Source organism: Mustela erminea, chromosome 6 (genome assembly GCF_009829155.1).
Source record: "Mustela erminea isolate mMusErm1 chromosome 6, mMusErm1.Pri, whole genome shotgun sequence".
In the NCBI taxonomy this organism is placed as follows: domain Eukaryota; kingdom Metazoa; phylum Chordata; class Mammalia; order Carnivora; family Mustelidae; genus Mustela; species Mustela erminea.
In genome coordinates this window covers 29,199,094-29,218,782 of record NC_045619.1, presented here as the reverse complement: position 1 = coordinate 29,218,782, position 19,689 = coordinate 29,199,094, and the positions used below count along the sequence as shown (strand labels likewise).

At 35.4% G+C, this 19,689-nt stretch overlaps 1 long non-coding RNA gene across 1 annotated transcript; it reads right to left on the bottom strand.

Annotated features, from left to right (window-relative positions):
• Positions 1-822: 822 nt before the first annotated feature.
• Positions 823-17,370, bottom strand: LOC116593041. The gene is made up of 3 exons (XR_004286722.1): positions 17,245-17,370; positions 4,594-4,596; positions 823-837 (listed from the first exon to the last, which is right to left on the bottom strand). It is a non-coding gene; the product is annotated as an uncharacterized LOC116593041 (long non-coding RNA).
• Between the last annotated feature and the right edge of the window lie 2,319 nt (positions 17,371-19,689).

Here is a 19,689-nt window from a genome sequence, read left to right as displayed (position 1 = left end):
TGGGTGTTGAGTTTGAGGAGTTCTTTATAGATCTTGGATATCAGCCCTTTGTCATCAGTGTCACTTGTGAATATCTTCTCCCATTCCTGAGTGAAATAAGTCAAACAGAGAAAGTCAATTATCATATGGTTTCACTTACTTGTGGAACAGCTTTATATTATCCTCAAATAGAAGGGATTATTAAGATATAGTAAGGTGATTACCTTTGGAGAGCAAACATTAAGTCCTTTTGATAAGTTTATTTATATACTAAAACTTTGTTTTCTGAATGAAGAGAGACTATTGCTAGTTTAAGCTGATAGTATGACTCGTAAAATACAATCATTCTTTATCAATAGAATTTTTTTTAGGTAATTAGTTCTAAATACATACTTTAAAGAAAAGACATTTAAAATAGCTTTTATTAGCTCTTAATTTCTTTTTGAAGCTACCGATTGAACCATGATTTATTATATGATCTTATTTGATTTATCCTTATGTTTATGACTCTGGGAATTAATTCATATGTCAGTATCTCAATCTATTTTTCACTGTCCTCATAAGGAGCTTTGGTAAGACATTTTTTTTTCTTAATCATCTCCACCTGTATTAGTTCTTTACGGCTTCTGTATCAGAATACCAGAGACTGGGTGGTTTATAAACAACAGAGATTTATGTCTTGCAATTTTGGAGGTTGAAAATTCCGAGGTCAAAGCACCACATATTTGGTGTCTGGTGAAGATCCACTTCCTGGTTCATAGATAGCTGTAATCTCACATTGTAGAAGGGTGAGTGGGGTCTCTAGGTCTCAAAAGCACTAATCCCATTCATGAGGACTCTACCCTAATGACCTAATTACTTCCCAGAGGCCCCACCTTTGAATATCATTCCAAATAGGGATTGGGCATTTCAACATATGAACTTTGGGAGGACATAAACATTCAGTCTTTAGCACCATCCAATAAAGTTAACACTAGTTGTACTTTATATCTGTTTATGTACTGTATCTATATCTGTGCTTTACAATGAAAAGACTAAGTTTTATTTTAGCCCCAAAGAACTAAGTTTTGCTTTTTTGAGGGAGATATTGTTCCCATTGAGAATGCATGATATACATATATGCTTGCTAAACTCAAAATCTTCTCTGTTGTGAAATACCTTCAGTGGACTGTCAAATTCATTTGTTTTATTTGTTTGTTTGTTTAGCTCCCTTTAAGGGAATTTAAGGTGTGCTTATACAGGAAACCCAAGTACTTTGAGTAGTAAGCATAAATATAGTCTCAGTGTTGTATATCTTTCAATTTAGAAATGCAAGTGCAAACTAATTTCCCAGGTTCTGCATCTCTCTTCTCTTCAAAGTCAGGCATATTTAAATTTGCTCCTATGTCCCTAAAACCAATCCTAGCCTCAAGCAATAGTACATAAGCAGTTTTACATCAACATCTTATGGCTCAGCATGGAATCACATGTGCTACTCTTTAACTCTGCTGCAGTGTTCCAGATTTGGCTGCTGGATCATTGCTTAGTTCCAAGTCTGTTGGGTACTGTTCTTATTATTCTATTTTTGCCTTAGTCATTTTTCTTGAGTTTAGATACTATAGTGAACACTCTCTCTTCTCTAATTATGTCCTACATTGTTCTTCCTATTGTTTTCTTCTGTTTCTTCTTTTCAACTCTGTCTGCATTGTATCACTATTGTATCACCATTGCCCCTAAGTTGGATAGCAGCCCCAGATGTCTAGCCTCACAATAATAACATGTCGGAATAAAAATTATTTTTATAATTATAGTGATGATAAGTAGTTCTTGGTGTAGGTGTTGTGTTGTGATGCCTTGAAAAAGTCAGAGGGATCTACAGATCCTAAAGGCAGAGCTAAGTAAGTCATAAAGATGCAATGAATGAATTTTTCTGTATCTACCTTAGTACCTTCTACCTAATATTTTGGCATTTGCTGTGAAAAATGTAACAAATGGTCAGAAAAATTTCCTAAAACTGAATAGTGCTAATTTCTTAAGAGATTAACTTAATATTTGCTTAAGAAAAATTAATTGATTCAGCATAATCTCCTCCAGTCCCATCAATTTTGATACAAAAGTTGGATATTCATCCTTTCTGATGGCTGAGTAATACTCCATTGTACATATGGGCCACATCTTCTTTATCCATTCATCTGTTGAAGGACATATCAGCTCTTTCCACAGTCTGGCCATTGTGGACATTGCTGCTATGAACATTGGGGTGCATATGGCCCTTCTTTTCACTACATCTGTATCGCTAGGGGCAAATGCCCAGTAGTGCAATTGCTGGGTCATAGGGTCGGTCGCTCTTTTTTTAAATTTTTTGAGGAACCGCCTCACTGTTTTCCAAAGTAGCTGCAGCAACTTGCATTCCCACCAACAGTATAAGAGAGTTCCTCTTTCTCCACAACCTCTCCAACATTTGTTGTTTCTTGCCTTGTTAATTTTGGCCCTTCTAACTGGTGTAAGGTGGTATCTCAATGTGGTTTTGATTTGAATCTCCCTGATGGCTAATGATAGTGAACATTTTTTCATTTTTTCATGTGTTTGCTAGCCATTTGTATGTCTTCTTTGGAGAAGTGTCTGTTCATGTCTTCTGCCCATTTTTTGACTTCATTATCTGCTTTTTGGGTGTTGAGTTTGAGGAGTTCTTTATAGATCTTGGATATCAGCCCTTTGTCATCAGTGTCACTTGTGAATATCTTCTCCCATTCCTGAGTGAAATAAGTCAAACAGAGAAAGTCAATTATCATATGGTTTCACTTACTTGTGGAACATAAGGAATAACATGGTGGATATTAGAAGGAAAGGAAAAGTGAAGGGGGGGAAATCTGAGGGGGAGAAAAACCATGAGAGACTCTGAGAAATAGGAGTTTCATGAGTGGACTCTGAGAAACAAACCAAAGGTTTTAGAGGGAGGGGGTCAGGGGGTTGGGTGAGCCTGGTAGTGAGTATTAAGGAGGGCACATATTGCATGGAGCACTGGGTGTTATATGTACATAATGAATCTTGGAACACTACATCAGAAACTAATAATGTATTGTATGGTGACTAACAAAACACAATTAAAAAAAAAGTGAATTGACTAGATCTTTTAGGAGGGGGACACCTTACATGGCTGACAAATGAGGAAATATCTCAAAAGAATTTGAAGAAAGGCTTGCGTATTTGTTTCTGTAGCATCTAGGTTGAGTTCTAAATCTCAGATAACTTTTCTAATAAAAAGTGCTTGAAACTTTTATTAAATTGATGCATACTTTGAAATTGTGTCTTCTACCTTTTAAGTCAATCTTTGTTTTTCCTTGATTTAATGGTTTAGTATAAAAATGAATGACATCATCACTAACCATCAGGGAGATTCAAATTAAAACCACATTGAGATATCATCTTACACCAGTTAGAATGGCCAAAATTAGCAAGACAGGAAACGTGTGTTGGAGAGGATGTGGAGAAAGGGGAACCCTCTTACACTGTTGGTAGGAATGCAAGTTGGTGCAGCCACTTTGAAGAACAGTGTGGAGATTCATTAAGAAATTAAAAATAGAGCTTCCTGGGGCGCCTGGGTGGCTCAGTGGGTTAAGCCTCTGCCTTCAGCTCAGGTCATGATCTCGGGGTCCTGGGATCGAGCCCCACATGGGGCTCTCTGCTCAGCAGGGAGCCTGCTTCCTCCTCTCTCTCTGCCTGCCTCTCTGCCTACTTGTGATCTCTCTCTGTCAAATAAATAAATAAAATCTTAAAAAAAAAATAGAGCTTCCCTATGACCTTGCAATTGCACTACTAGGTATTTACCCCCAAAATACAGATGTAGTGAAAAGAAGGGCCATCTGTACCCCAATGTTTATAGCAGCAATGGCCATGGTCGCCAAACTGTGGAAAGAACCAAGATGCCTTTCAACGGACGAATGGATAAGGAAGATGTGGTCCATATACACTATGGAGTATTATGCCTCCATCAGAAAGGATGAATACCCAACTTTTGTAGCAACATGGACAGGACTGGAAGAGATTATGCTGCATGAAATAAGTCAAGCAGAGAGAGTCAATTATCATATGATTTCACTTATTTGTGGAACATAACAAATAACATGGAGGACATAGGGAGATGGAGAGGAGAAGAGAGTTGAGGGAAATTGGAGGGGAGATGAACCATGAGAGACAATGGACTCTGAAAAACAACCTGAGGTTTTTGAAGGGGTGGGGGATGGGAGGTTGGGGGAGCCAGGTGGTGGGTATTATGGAGGACACGTATTGCATGGAACACTGGGTATGGTGCATAGATAATGTATCCTGTTATGCTGAAAAGAAATTTTTAAAAAATTCCTTAGAAAAAATGAATGAAATGTGAAAAGCACTCATGAACATAAAAAAAAATTTTTTTAAAAGGTCTAAAAAAATCATGTAACAAATTAAGCAACAGCTTTAAATATGGTGCTGTATTGCCTGCATTTTTGTTCATATCACTCTTTGATGTGGGTTTTAAAATTGGTGAAGGGCTTTGTCTGATATTGGTAGTGTGGTTGGGGAAATACAGGGGAGGACATTTTGTGTTGTTAAGTCAGTTAGTAAGTAAATCACTTCTCTGTTCATATGAAGCACTATCTTTTGAAATTTGTTTAGTGTTTGCTTTTTTTAGCTGCCCTGATCAAATGGACATAAACTGTTATTGGTTTGATTCTTCATATCTCCATGATTTAAAATATAATGCAAATGCAATTTCTGATAATGTTTTTTCTTGAATAAAATTCTCTGTGATTCTTAGAAGCACATCTGGGCATACTACGCTGGTTTTCTCTTGTCTCAGGTCCAGAACACCCTGTCCTGAAATAGTCAAAATGATGACTGTTTATGAGGTGATCTTTCTTCTAGATTAAAGTGAAATATGTGAATTCATTGTAGATGATAAGGAATTTATCTGTTATGAGTATCTAATAATTTTTAAGGATTTATTATATTTAGGTGTGTTCTTAATCTTTGGGGACTGTTAAAGGTTGAATATATTATAATGTAAAGGTACTATTCATGTTTATGCTACGTTCCTGCATTTAGCCTCTTCCACAGGGACTTGTTTCACCTATAAAACCTGTTTGTATTATCTACAAAGTCTTTCAGTAGCCGTGCTGACTAATCCCATTTGTGATTTACTAAATATGATATTTTACCAGATCCAAGAGTTACTACTTTATATACTATGACCCAGTATGAATCAGAAGATCAAATTTCTTCTTGGAATTTTTTAATAAAAATATATAGAACAATGAATACTGTTATACTGAAAATAAATTTAGAATAAATAAATAAATAATTTGAAAAAATTTATGGAGAAGTATCAGCTAATCAGTTGAATGACTGAGGTATCAAAAAAAATTATGAGGGTCCTGGAACAATGAACAAGTAGAAGAATGAAAGCAGGAACATAATCTTCTACATTGCCCTATCCTAGTGATGTGTAGAGAGCCTCACACTTAATACATGTTCAATTAATATCTGGTGTTTAGGAAAAATCAGATATGCTAGATGAATAAGACCACGTGACCCATAGAAATTATGGGGAGACAAAATTATTCTTTTCTTGAAGCACTTTGCATAGTTTTTCAGTTTTTTGCACCTAAAAGAGACTTATTAAAATAAAGCAGCAAACCAGGTCCCAATATATTAAGGAAAATTGGCCATCTCACTGCATAAAAGAATAAATTAGCAAAATAATTTTTTCAGGTAAAGAACTCCATAATTTGTGTTAAACAGAATACACACAAAAAAAAATTAAGTGTGCTTTAAGATCATTTTGAGGAATTCTCCAAAAAGGAATCAGAAAGACATAAAGAGAAAAAAGGTTGAGACAGAAGTTGAAATATGGCGAATGGATGTAGAAGAGTCAGAATCTATTTAGTAGGAGCCTAAGAAGGAAAGAGAAGAAAAAAAAATCACATGTATGAAAAATCTGAATGAATGATGGAGAAGTATTTTCCAGAAGTACAGAGAGACATGAAATTTCAGATTGAAATGGGTCAAAGTAGCAGGTAGGATCAGTAAATAAATCTCAATCTTAGATCCATAAAGTTAAATTTAAAAGCATCAACAACAAGAAAGAAAAAATTATCCAGGGATAAGAGAAGCTGTGTAGATTGCACTTTGGAACTTCTCACTTAGGGTTGGTTACAGGACTTTACTCTCAATCAAAAATGGTTAGCCACTGGGGTGTTAAGGCATCTTCAAGCTGCATATGCAGATATGCCAGTGAGTGTCTGAATACATTGCACACTGTGATGTCAAAGAAACCTTGAGGCAGAAAATGAGAGATATGTAGTGCAGTGGAGGTAAGCTACTGTTTAGTTTTACCTGTAAATAACTTGCTTTCACTGTAATGATTGAAGTAGGAAGTAGACTGAGAAGATGTTATGAAGGTGTACTCGAGGTAGAAGAAGAATTAATTCAGGAGAATTCTGGGTTAAGTCTCTCACTCTCTCTTCCAATTTATCTATTGTAATTTTCTCCTGCACATCAATCACTCTAGCTATACTGACTCCTTGTTATCTCTCATATTTCCTCTTCCCTGAAATATCTGAGTGCCTCACTTCCTTGTTTTCTTCAGATTTTTGCTCAAATGTCACAGTCTTGGAAAGGCTGATCACCTTGTTAAAACAATAATATCTCCTTCCCTCAACATGCCATAACCATCTTTTCTTACTTTATTTCTCTCTATAGCAATGATTACTCCTGACATACTATATTTCTGAATTTATTTATCTTTTGCCTAGAACAGTGCATGTATTAGCAAATATTTGTTGAACAGTGAGTGAATACATAATAAAGTCTGTAAGACAGTAGAAGAAAATTTATTTGTATAATGGAATGTAGACAAGGATAAACAAAATAAATTAAAAAAATGTATATAAAATAAAAGCTTGCAAAAATAAGCACTAATAGAAGGGTAACTATAATAAATGTAAATGAGTTAGGATTATTGAATAAATGAAAATGACCCATATGTTGGATTAAATATGATTAAATAAAAATAGATGGACAATAGGTTGAGGAAGTGAGTACAAGTCAGATTACCCAGTAGATCTCAAGGTCTTTGTAGCTGGTTTCCATGATGAGAGGAGGACCCAGAAATAGGCAGAGTGGATTGAAGGTTGTAAATAATCCAGAAAGGCACCCTTCAGATGCTGGGTGAAGAAGCCGAAGATAGGCCACAGCCACTCTGGTTGATCTCTCCTTATTGGTAGAAGTTCTGTTCCTATAAGAGGAAAGAGCAGTGCCTGAGACAAAATCACTTGGGTCATAAAAACTCTCCTGACTAAATCAGACAGAGCATGGGTCATATTCTGACTTTATCAGTTATTCTTTGATTTTTGTACCTGGTACTTCATTTCTCTACGTATCCATGGTCTCATCTGTAAAGGGATTGGTTATGAGGATTAAACAAGATATTGGTAAAAAAAAAATATGATTAAGTAATATATCTTTATAAGAAATCCATTTAAAACGAAAGAACTCTCAAACATTGAACATAAATTGGTGGAAAATGAAATACTAGAAAAGTATAAGTAAGTGGTAAGCCAGTGTAACAATTTTAACATCTAGAAATTGAATGTAAGTAAAAAAATGATGATGGAAAAATTGTTATAACCATTAGGGACAGTATAAACTCCAACTATGTAAAATAATTGACAGAACTGAACTGTAATTTTTTTCTCCTATGTTATTTTATCAAAGCAACCAGAGTAATGTTGAGTAATATTAATATTTATATATTTTTCTGACATTTATTGGAATGCATTAACACCTGAAAAGCATATAGATTTCATCTTACATGTACCTGGGATCACTAGGGGAAAATAATGTAATTAGCTATATTTGATCACCTTGATTTTTTAAGGGTAAAACTATTAGGTTTGAGAAAGCTATATTAGCTTATTGAAAGAATGAATAGTTCATTTAATTAAGAAAAGTTTAATAATCTATTGAAAGAATCATATTTCTTTTACCTTCTAACTCATTAAGGTAATAATTATTCTAATATTTAAACTTCTTTATTTTGTATTTACTGTATTTGTACACAGTGTAATATTTTTGTAATGTGTTGATGAATTTGAGGTGCTGGTATTTTAGTATCTTTATACATATGTGAGATTTGGCTCTAATCTTTTGGAGATATGTTGTGGACCGAGTATTTATGTCTGTCAAAATTCATATGTTGAGGGGAGGGGTGCCTGGGTGACTCAGTTGGTTAAGCATTTGACTCTTGCTTTCAGCTAGGCCTGTGATCTCAGGGTCATGGGATGGAGCCCCATGTCAGGCTCTGTGCTGAGCATGGTACCTGTTGCAGATTCTCTCCCTCCTTCTCTTTCTGCCCCCACCCATCACCCCCTCCTCATGTGTGCCCTCTTTAAAACAAACAAACAAAAAATCATGAGTTGAAATCCAAATCCAACTGTTTGATGATATTAGGAGCTGGGGCATTTAGGAGGTAATTAAGTAATGATGGTGGAGGCTACATGAATGGGATTAGTGCCTTTCTTTATAAGAAGATACATGAGAGAGATTTAGCTGTCCATAATGTGAGGATACAAAGAGAAAAGAACCAGTCAGGAAAAGTGCTCTCACCAGACAGTGGGTCTTCCTGTGACTTGATCCTGGACTTCCCAGCCTCCAAAACTCTTAAGACATAAATGTTGTTTAGGCCACCTGCTCCACGGTGGCTTTGTTATAGCAGCTTGAATTGACTAAGACAAGGGGGACAATTTTTGTCAGATTTTGAATCCATGAATATGTTAAGGTCATGGAATGAAATTGGGTAGTTTTCCATTTTTGTCAAGTTTAAGCATTGAAAAAAAAAAAAAGTCCCTAAATCATGCAGTCCCCATGCCTTTTTTGGAAATAGTTTTTGACAGCAATCCTAATTTTATATTTGGATCAATTACTTTCCCTAGAAAATTGTCTATTTTAGTCACAGTTTAAAAATAAAAAATTTCATATAATATTGTCCTCAGTTTAAAATACCCCTTTATTCATACTTACACTATTTCATAAATCTTCTAAAAAGTAAATTGACAATATTTGAGCCAGGTATTGAAAGATGAGTTGGAGCTATGTAAGAGAAAGGTCATAATTGGAAGAAATGTAGATGTTCTATATTTGCAAAATCTCTTCTCATCAGAAACTCAAAACATTTAAAAATACTACAAAACAAAACCAAAAACAAAACAAAAACTCAAGTTGAATAAATTCTGTTTAAAGAATTAAATCTTTTGGGGGGCACTAATACGTGTTCTCCAGTAAGGATTCCTCTGGATATTTGGGAAAATGTGGATTTTCATAGTACATTTTGTTTTAGGCTTAATCTGGCACCTAATCAACCTGAACCCATGACTATATTTTCTTACTTGACAGAAGAGTCTTTGCAGATGTGACTAAGTAAAGGACCTTGGGATGGAAAGATGTTTTTAGATTATCTACATAGGTATTACTTAATCACATGAGTCCTTCAGGGAGAAGAAATGTAGAAAAGTAGGTTAAGAAATGTGAAGTGAGAAGGACTTGACCCACTGTTACCAGCTTTGAAGATGAAGGAAAGTGGCTGTGAGCCAAAAGAATATGGGCAGCCTCTAGAAGTTGGAAATTGCCCTTCGCTAACAGCTAGCAAGAAAGCAGGGACCTCAGTTCTACAAATGCAAGGAAATAGATTCTCTCCTAGAGCCTCCAAAAAGAAATACAGCCATACTGAAATCTTGATTTTAGCTCTGTGAGACTCATGGTTGGATTTTTGACCTACAGAATTGTTAGGTAATACATTTGTTTTGCTTTAACCCACTAGATAGTGGTAATTTGTTATAGCAGCAATAGAAAACTAGCACAGCTTTAATACTAAGAGAATCAGGATAAAAAAGTAATGATTCACTTAGAAAGCTGTGGGTTTTTTCTTTTTAATAAGTAGAAGTTTTAGCACATGCATGTATGCCTGTGCGCGCACACACACACACACACACACAACTTGGTTTCTGTTTTGGCTTGTTTTATCTAAACCTGCATACAGTGCAGTGGATATTTAATAAATGCTCATCAAAGCATAACTGAATGAAAATCTATATATGGTGCATCAAATAATATTTGGCCATCATTGTTTCTTTAGAGCTATATCTTACACTGAACAGTCAATATAAAATATTCTGTTAAATGATAACATTATATTTTAGTTATGTCAAGAAAACATTTAGAATTTATATACATTGTATGTTTTAAATTTCCTGTCTTGTCAGATTTTATAATCAATGAAATATCTTCTCCTGTTCCACAATTTGACATCTGTTCTTCTAGATTACCTATTTTTCTTAAAATTCTAATCTTTATCTTTAATCTTCAGGTGCATAAAAGATGTGCTGTATTGGGTTAGTGGTTCCAATTCTTTTTTTCAATTCCAGTTCTTTACCCATTTTTACTGGACAGCTAAGATAGATGGTGTATAGTCACATCTCAGCAGACTCTAAGCCTAGGGTGGGTGATGACCAAAGAAGACAGGTTTATTGGGGAAGGGTATGTACTGTGAGTCCAGGAGTGGCAGTCTGGACAAAGCATCTGCTGGTGTAATCTACATGCATCAAGCTTTTATAGTGTAGCAACTTAGACTAGCAACTATCCCTAGCCTCTCCCTTTTTGCTTGGCCCCTGTTCCAAGGAATGAATGCCTGCCATCTTCACATTCTTCATTACAAGTGAGATGTTACAAGTTGGCCACTCCCATAGCCCTTGCCCTTGAATGCTGAACAACACATTCTTCTACATATTCTGCTTAATGAGAATATAGAGGAAGGATAGGATCTCTACATTCTCAAGATAGTGATTAACAGGGACATTCAGGGTATACTTGCACAAACCAGCCTTCCATCATGTATCATACAATGGGGAGAGTTAAAAATTTAAGGTTACTAAATGGAGTCTTTGACACTATAGTTACCTGCAATAGTGAGCATGTCACACCAAATTCCTTATTTTAAAATCAGAATTTAAAAGCCTGGTTAGTGTGGTAATTGCTTTGGTACATCCTCTTACCTTCTCATTTAATAAGAAAAAAAAATTGATGCTGCTGAAATTACTATTTGGCCATTTCAATATGTAGGAGCTAGATGAAGTGAAACAGAAGTCACTGAAAAGAATTGGAGTAAGACATTGAGTTAAAGTAAAAATTATTCTCTGCCTCTTCTAATGTTCAACAAAATCCTCATTTGAAATAATTGCTCCAGCATGCTATTAAAAGTTGTGCTTCAATCAGAATTTCTGCCAAATTACTTTGGAAAAGTCCTGAACTTTGGGGAACTATTTGGTACAAGTGGGATGTATTCTAGCTAACCTGAAACAGGGTTGAGCAAGACCTCACAGTCTTTTGAATTCTCTAGTATTTGGGGACTCTGACTTCAGTTTGGTGTAGGCTTCTAAGTCAACCCAGTCTGGATTCAAGTTCATTGAGATCAGCCTTTAAGGAAGACAAGTCACATATTGGTTCTGCTATGTTAGCCATTTATTGTTAAATTTTTTGACCACATGTGCTAATTTTTCTACAGCAGCCACAGTCTTAAAAACAAAACAAAACAAAACAAAAAAAAACACAAGCAAGCAATCAACCAACCAACCAACCAAAATCTCCTTCTTAGCCTATATGTCCTAATCATTTTTCTAGAGTTTAAGTGCACCTACTTTATTTGCAGATGTTAATGACATATTCCAACTTTTGTGGGGAATCAAGCTAAGAAAGGAGTATTGCTGTGGGTCAGTGCCAATCAAGATCAAGCATACTGTGAAGCAATAGAGTTGCTTGGACTACTGTTCTTATCTCTCCTCAGAATTTGCTACTTTGGCATTGTTATGTTTTTGTATTTTTCTTTAAGAGAGAACAAAAGAGATACACTCTTTTTTTCTCTATCTCTTACTCCTCTATGGTTAGGGTGTTAAGACAGCTTATTGGGTTACTTTCCTGGTCCTGGAAAGACCAAACATGTGGATCCTTTAGATTTTAGGAAATGGATTTTCTTTTCCTTGTTATTTCCCTCTCCCATTGGGAGAGGCAACCCCATTGGGGTTTCCATCTTTCTGAGCTTCTCTTAACATCTATGAAGAGCTGGAGAGCCAAAATAAAGAGACTGGTTTGGGGAGAAAAAAGAATTCCCTTAGTCTAAGGTTTTAGGCAGGAGACAAAAAGTACTGTACCCACGGGTTCTTTCTGAAGCTAGGGGTTTCATATTATAATAATAAATAACATGCATCTGCTTTTGAATAGCTCCCTGCCAAACTTGAGCAGTAGAATATAGATGTAGATGTAGATGTTGTACCAGATCAACATGACTAAGAAGAGGGAAATAATATGTTCATCCTAAATATTATAAACGTAACAAACACTTTGACACTTAACTAACAGCTGAGCATATAGAAGATCAGATGTCTGGAGAAAACATACCTGAAGGTTTGTTTGTTTGTTTGTTTGTTTGTTTTTTCAATTTCAGTGGGCTTGACACTATAGAGTTTTTAAAGAAAGTCATTCATTTCTTATAGATCAGTGGTGTAACTATAAGGTTAATCTGTTCTATCTTAATACTCTTTTTTCTAAAAATTTTTTCTTTCCTATTATACATGTAACAAATGGTATATATAACTCTGAATCAACTTTGGAAAAAAACTGGAAGGCTGATGACATTCCTGTTAGTTTTTACCTCCACCTAATTATCTGGTATTCTCCTGACATTCTGCATGCTACAACATCTCCCAGAGAAGTTGTTACAGTATGGTAACCCATGTGGAATTAAGGCTGGGTAGCATAGACATTTTTGGTGGTGGATATTCCATAAGTGAACCAAGCATGTAGCCATTTTCACCATGAATGAACATTACTCATCTTCTATATGAAAACAGAAATGTACTGAATGTTGATTGAGCTCTTTATTTTGTCTAAAATAATGCAACCTTTTTACTGTGGAAATCAGCTATCTCTGATAGAAATTTACTGTTCCAGGTCAGTTCAATCTTTTTTATTTTTTTAAGTTAGAAGTTATTTTGTTCATCTTTGTACAAATTATTTACTAAATATGTGTAATTTCTTACAATTTCTTTTAATTTTCACTATTTAATGGTTGAATTGTTTGTATGTTTCAGGAAAAAAAGAGCTCAGAAGTAGAAAAGCAGAAGAAAATGCCAATGTAATTTTTCTGTTTACCAAAAGCAGTGTTCCTAAAATATCTTTCTCAAATATCTGACAAGTAGTACCAAAAAAATTTCCTGCTTAATTGCTTGTCAGTTTTCATGTATTTATCTTGAACATAAACTGATTTTCCTACAGAAATAATCCTGAGCTTATCAGTAACTGCTAATGGATTTTTTTTTTTTAATGTGGTGAGAAAGCATCTCATTCAAATTGAAGCCTTATGTTCAACAATGGTGTATCATCATGAGACAGTCTTTGTGTGTAACCCACTGTGCTGGACAGTGCAAGTCCTCTGTGTATGTGGTTTTCAGGAATGATAAAGGGAGGAGGGGGTAGTTTTTGCTGGAGAGGAAGAATAGGAAGAAGAAGCCTATATCAATTTGAGATTTAGAAAAAATAAGAATTTAGGCTTAATGACTAAAATCCAAGACTGGAACCTGGCAATTATGAGCTGGAAGGTATTCATGCAATTTATGAGTAACCCTATTTTTGGCTGAAACATAATTCAAAGGAATCACTCACTGCTTGAAAGAAAGCCCAGGTATATTGGCACAGTCACTAAAAAACAACATTTCTATAAAGCTTCCAGCAGCTCTTTATTACTGAAAGGAATATAAGTGGAAAATCACCCTCACTTGGGGCTTCAAAGATAGCCACCTACAGACATTATATTTTCTTGTGTTAAAAAGATGAAATCATAGTCCTTTTTAAATTTTTCCTATAAGATTTGTTAAAGAACAGCTTAATAACTTGTATTTTTCTTATGAATTAACTATTTCTAATGTGTGCTTAGAGTTTTCATGTAAAGATTTTTCTGACGATCACAATACAGCTACTCTAACTTTGCAATTCTTTAAAATTCAGGAAGAGGCTGTTTGAATTGAAACATCATGCCTTTAGTCCCTGCTAAGCATCTCTCTGACATGCAAAGTAATCAAGACATTCTGGTGAAACCAGCTCCCTCATCAGGGTTGAGCATGATTGATGGTGATGTGAGGCTGCTTTGCTCATGGAATTTCAAGGACCTATGACATGTTTATGCTAAAGGGTGTGGTCACTCTAATCTCATAAGAATCTGGCTCCCAGCGCTGTGAGTGGGGCATAAAACTGGTATTTGATAACTTTTTATTAAAGCAATAAATGAATGAATCTATGAAAGGATGAATGAATTAATAAATATGGAAATGCTGTGGGGTCATAAATCCTTAATCCCAGTCAGGTGTCTTTAAAATATGTGGGCTCTGTCATGAGAGTTACTATTGGATAAGAAAATCCAGGGTAATTTCAGCAAATACATAGTATAAAAGCTGTCATTCCCTGATACATGGTTAATCTGTCAGGATACTCTTTAAAATCAAAGCAATTTTGGAACATTAGTTCTCAATACAGTTCTCCAGGCAGCCACTACGAATCAATAAGAGTTGGCACAAGAAAGTCAAATGTTTATCTTTGAAGGTATAAACAAATTAGTACAACCCTAACACTATTGTTAAAGAGGGAGAGAGAGAGAGAGACTCCTATTGTTTTATCTCTCTAGTAGTACATTTTCTACTACCCCCATTTTGTTTTATTCATTATTTACTCAGATTGTCAAAAGGTGGCTGGAAAATTCCATTAGATTTTATGTTTATGGAGAAATAATAATGTACTAGGAGATATTAGGTACTATTATCTTTGTCTTAGTGGTCTTTAACTGGGCCAATTACATAGGAATCCTTTGAGAATCTTGTTAAAATGCAGATTCAGACTCAATAGATTTGAGGAAGGAAATAAGCATCTGAATTTCTAGCAAGAGCATTATCAGATGATGCCAATCTTTTTAAAAAAATATTTTATTTATTTTAGAGAGAGAGATCATGCGAGCTGTGAACAGAGCAGGGAGGAGGAGCAGAGGGAGAGTGAGAAGCAGACTCTGTGTTGAGTATGGAGCTAGATGTGGGATTCAATCTCACGACCCTGAGATCATGCCCTGAGCAGAAATTGAGAGTCAGAAACTTAATTGAAGGAACCACCCTGGTGCCCCAGGTGATGCCATTCTTGCTGGTTGGTCCTCAGACCACTTTACTTTCAGTAGTAGGAAAAATAATTGATTTTCAACCTTGGCTATAAATTGAAATAATTGGGGAGCTTTAAAAATATTGAGACCTAGGTCCTTTGTCAGAGATGCTGACTTAATGGGACTGTGGTATGGACATTTGGCTATTTGTAAACTCCTCAGATAATTGTAATATGCAGCCAAAGTTGAGAATCATTACACCAAGCTATATAAGCTCTACATCTGGTACTTAATTTAGGCTAATAATAAAAATGAATTGATTTCATGGAACTCACCTCAAAACACACTTTGCCCCCTCCCAGCCTCACTCATTTGATTTGGTCTGTAATCTCACTTTTGTCTGTAATCTCTTTTCACTTTTGTCTGTAATCTATTTCCTAATTTGCACTTATGGTCTCCCATTTGATTTGTTTTATAATGAAGCCTAGACTTTTCTCAGAATACTTTGGCTTAGCTTTCTCTTTTCCTATTAGGGTCCTTGGCTCTCTCTGCTTACCTTTTGGCCTCATGTAAAATTGTAAGTACCATGGGTTTGTAGATGTAAAACTGTAAGGAGGTCAGAAAGCATTCTGAACCTTGAGAGCTTAGAGACTGCAGCTTAAAAATAAGAATTAGATGATTTTCATTTCCTAAGTAATCATAAAATTATACAGGTGGAAGAAAACCTAAAGATCATCTGGCTCAGTACCCTTGTGACAGAAACATCACCTGTTGACTCCTAATGAGCAATACTCTTGTATAGTCTCGCCTTGAAAGAGGTGCAAACTTTGACTTATTTCTAAGCAGTAGAGTATGAGAAAAGTGATGGAAAATCACTCCCATGATTACTTTTAATTATATAAGACTCCGTTTTAGTAGACCAGAGAGAGAGATTTTCCTGTTTTCCTTGAGAAGCCTCTACCCATGTTGTTTATTGAGTATGGAGAGGTCCACATGGTGAGGAACTATGGGCAAACTCTGAACAGCCTCCAGTCAACAGCCAATATAAAGATAGGTCCCTTTGTCATTCTAGCACAAGAAAATCAATTCTACTATCAACCTGAATAAACTTAAAACCAGATTCTTCCCTAGTCAAGAACACAGTCCCGCTAACACCTTCATTGCTGCCTAGTGAGAGTGTTGTACAGAAAAGCTAACTAAACTGTGATGAGATTTTTGACCTATGAAAATTATGAGATAATAAATGTGTGTAAAATTTTGTTATACATCAATACACTAACACAATACTAATTTTACAGATAAGGAAATAAAGATCTGGAGCTTATATGACTTATGAACACTATTCTTAAAATTAGCTGCAGAGCTGATCATAAAACTTAAGACACATAGCTCTCACTTTGAATTTCTCTCTCTCTCTCTCTCTGCCTCTTTTTCCCCCTTTTCTTTTCTGTTTATTTTTCTTTCTTTAAAAAAAATTTTTTTAGAGCAGCTTTAGGTTCACAGCAAAATTGAAGAGAAGGTACAGAGATTTCCCATATCCCCTCTTCTTCCACACATGCATAACCTCCCCCTTACAATTGATGGACCTATATTTACCCATCATAATGGCTCAAAGTCTATAGTTTGTATTTCAATTTACTCTTGGTGTTATACATTCTTTGGATTTGGACACATGCATAATGGCATTTATCTTCTTTTTAATATAATGAATGAATAGCCAAATGTGGAAGAACAGTTACATTGATTCTAAGCAAAATACATAAGATATGGAGGAATAGGAGACCTAAAGTTCATCTGGTCCCAGGAATTCAGTTAGATAGTTATCAAGCCATTCTGAACACCTGACAAACTCAACAGGAGATTGAAGAAAAGAATGGCAGCAATTCTATGAACAGAAAAGCAACCACTTGCAGGAAGTGTATATTTTTCTGGGGTGATTCTTACCCTATTAGAATTTTTCTCTCTCATTTGTCTATTCTGCTCTGGACAAAATGACAAAATGGGAAAACTCACCTCAAAAAAGAGCAAGAGGTACTACTGACTGCCAGGGAGTTAATCAGTACAGACATTAGTAAGATGTCAGAACTAGAGTTAAGAATGACGATTATAAAGATAATAACTGGGCTTGAAAAAAGCATAGAAGATACTAGAGAATCCCTATCTGGGGAAATAAAAGAAATAAAATCAGACCAAGTAAAAACCAAAGAGGCTATTAATGAGGTACCATTGAAAAAAATGGAGGCTCTAACTGTTAGGATAAATAAGGTAGAAGAGAGATAAATAAGGTCATAAATTAATGATATAGAAGACCAAGTGATGGAGAATACCGAAGGTAAGAAAAAGATAAACAACTACTGGATCACAAGGGGAGAATTTGAGAGATAAGTAATACAAAAAGACAAAGTAACATTAGAATAATTGGGATCCCAGAAGAAGCAGGGGAGGCAGAAGGTATATTGGAGCAAATTACAGCAGAGAATTTCTCTAATTTGGGGAAAGAAACAGGCATCAAAATCCAGGAAGTACAGAGAAATCCCCTCAAAGTCAATAAAAATAAGTCAACACACCGACATCTAATAGTAAAACTTAAAAGTCTTAGAGACAAAGAGAAAATCCTGAAAGCAATAGGGAACAAGAGGTCTGTAACCTACAGTGGTAGAAACATTAGACTGGAAGCAGACCTATTCACAGAGATCTGGCAGGCCAGAAGGACTGGCATAATATATTCAGATCACTAAATGGGAAAAATATGCAGCCAAGAATACTATATATCTAGGCTCTCATTGTAAATAGAAGGGGAGAGAAAAAGCTTCCAGGACAAACAAAAGAATTTGAAAACACCAAACCATCCCTAAGGGAATTTTGAAAGGGGTCTTCTAAGTGAAAAGAGAGCCTGAAAGTAACATAGATAAGAAAGGAACAGAGACAATATGTAGTAACAGTCACCTACAGGTAATACAAAGGCACTAAATTCATATCCTTCAGTAGTTATCTTGAATGTAAATGGGCTAAATGCCCCAACCAAAATACACAGGGTATTAGATTGGATACAAAATAAGACCCATCAATATGCTCTATACAAGAGACTCATTTTAGACCCAGTGTTACCTCCAGATTGATGGGATGGAAAACTATTTACCATGCTAATGGACATCAGAAGAAAGCTGGGTTGGCAATCCTTTTATCAGATGAATTAGATTTTAAACCAAAGACTATAGTAAGAGATGAGGAAGGACACTATATCATTCTTAAAGGGTCTATCCAACAAGAAGATCTAACAATTTTAAATACCTATGCCCCTAACATAAGTCAGTTATATAAGCCAGTCAGTTATATAAGTTACATAAGCAGTCAGTTATATAAGCCAATTAATAACAAAATCAAAGAACCACATTGACAATAATACAATAATAGTAGGGGACTTCAATTACCCACACCTCCAAAGTGGACAGATCATCTAAGAAAAAAATCAACAAGGAGATAAAGGCTTTAAATGACACACTGGACCAGATGGACTTCACAGATATATTCAGAACATTCCATCCCAAAGCAAATATATATTTTTCTCTAGTGTACATGGAGCACTCTCCAGAACAGATCATATCCTGGGTGACAAATCAGGTCTCAATTGGTACCAAAATATTGGGATCATTCCCTGCATATTTTCAGACCACAGTGCTTTGATACTAGATCTCAATCACAAGCGGAAAGTTGGAATGAACTCAAATACATGGAGGTTGAAGAGCATCCTACTAAAGAATGAATGGGTCAACCAGAAATTAAAGAAGAATTTTAAAAATTCATGAAATATATGAAAATGAAAACATAATTGTTCAGATTTTTTGGGATGCAGCAAAGGCAGTCCTAAGAGGAAAGTGTATAGCAATATAAGCCTTTCTCAAACAAGAAAGGTCTCAAATACACAGCCTAACCCTACACCTAAAGGAGCTGGAAAAAGAACAGCAAGTAAAGCCTAAACCCAGCAGAAGAGAAATAATAAAGATCAGAGGAGAAGCCAATGAAATAGAAACCAAAAGTACAGTAGAAGAACAGATCAACAAAACTAAGAGGTGATTCTTTGAAAGAATCAATAAGATTGACAAACCCCTCGCCAGACTTATCAAAAAGAGAAGAGAAAAGACCCAAATAAATAAAATCATGAAGGAAAGAGGAGAGATCACAACCGATACCAAAGAAATACAAACAATTACAAGAACATATTATGAGCAACTGTATGCCAGCAAATTAAACAGTCTGGAAGAAATGGATGCATTCGTGGAGAAGTATAAACTACCAAAACTGAATCAGGAAGAAATAGAAAACCTGAAGAGACCCATAACCAGTAAGGAAATTGGAGCAGTAATAAAAAAATCTACCAACAAACAAGAGCCTAGGGCCATGCGTCTTCTCAGGGGAATTCTACCAAACAGTTAAAGAATTAATATCTGTTCTGAAACTGTTTCAAGAAATAGAAATGAAAGGAAAACTTCAAACTCATTTTATGAGGC